The sequence below is a fragment of the Anneissia japonica genome, unplaced genomic scaffold, assembly GCF_011630105.1.
Source record: "Anneissia japonica isolate Jap-2015-1 unplaced genomic scaffold, ASM1163010v1 scaffold724_len3256291_cov202, whole genome shotgun sequence".
In the NCBI taxonomy this organism is placed as follows: domain Eukaryota; kingdom Metazoa; phylum Echinodermata; class Crinoidea; order Comatulida; family Comatulidae; genus Anneissia; species Anneissia japonica.
Window position 1 is genome coordinate 2,525,394 of NW_022744966.1, and position 1,330 is coordinate 2,526,723.

The 1,330-nt window shown below is 38.5% G+C and overlaps 1 protein-coding gene across 1 annotated transcript in view; it reads left to right on the forward strand.

The window, feature by feature from the left end:
* LOC117119877 (thrombospondin type-1 domain-containing protein 4-like) overlaps positions 1–1,330 on the forward strand; it is a 31,204-nt gene that overhangs the window by 23,966 nt on the left and 5,908 nt on the right. The window lies entirely within an intron of this gene.

Genomic DNA, 1,330 nt, shown 5'->3' on the forward strand with positions numbered 1-1,330 from the left:
GCAATGTAACCATCTAATTTATTTTCAAATCCTCATTCTTGAAAGTGAAATTCTATATTTTGGAAATTTTGCATGAAATCTGTCAACCATGTTGTCATGGTCGAGGTTGCTTCACCTATCACGATGTATTCCAACCACCATGAGGCTATCTAAATGAGCATTTGTCATAACAGAACGGAAATTATTTTTAATTAGTCTCATTGAATTATTATTATTATTATTATTATTATTATTATTATTATTATTATTATTATTATTATTATTATTATTATTATTGTGGTTGTTGTTGTGATGAAAAGGTAACACAAACGATATGGTGGCTAAACGAATATTACATTGTAAATATTATTTTCTTATTTGTTTGTTCCCCGACAAAATTTATCGTCTTCCCCGACCCCCCCCGGGGGGGGGGGGGGGGGGGCGGCCCCCCAGCCCCCTCTAGCGCCACCACTGGAATCTCACCAAAAGAGCAACATTTCCCTCTCTTCCGAAAAAAGATGTTAAACAAATTGTCACGTAAATTAACTTTTGATTACATTTCCACGTGCCCCCACCGACTGCCCATGAGATGGCGAAACGCAGAAGATTGAATCTCTTGACATAATGAATGTCAATAATTCTACTAATAAAATACGCCTTTACTTCAATACTATCTGTATCTTTAGGGAAGGTTAAGGTGTTTCATTAGAGGCATTGCTGGAAAAGATAAGGAATGCCGGAGCAAACAAACGGAAACTTTCCATCTGATAGTCAACTTAGAATTAGGCCTGTTCGCTGGTTTATTATTAACTGATAAAGTGGCTAATGAAATCATGAATTGTATCCGGTTTCCATTTATGTATTCCAAAACGAATTCATTCATGACATTTTGATAGAAGAGATGTTGTAGGCATATAATATTATATCTTAAAGTTACAATGTAGGCCTATATCGAAACAGGAGCTAGCATTCAGTAAGAACAGAAGAGTAATACTCGACAGTAAGGCCACGATACAAGCAAGTATTACTCTGGGATACGGTCACATTAACTGTGCTGGTGCGTCAGTGGTGGCGCCACGATTTGCTCGACGGAGGGGGCGGGGTCCAAGGTCCCCGACAAAAAAAGTGGGTGTGGTCGGGCGTCGCTCATGATCTGTCGAAAGTGTTTCAGGGTGAGAATTCCCCAACAAACATGGCAATTCAGTGGTTCAAAGGCTACCGGTATTTAATCGATTTTGGTGTCTATCAAATATGTAGAAAATACATAGGCCTATACTTTTTTTTCACCCCGACGAATTATGAGATGTGTATAAGAGACAGGGCTTGCCTCTAAAGTTTATTTTTGGCCTTC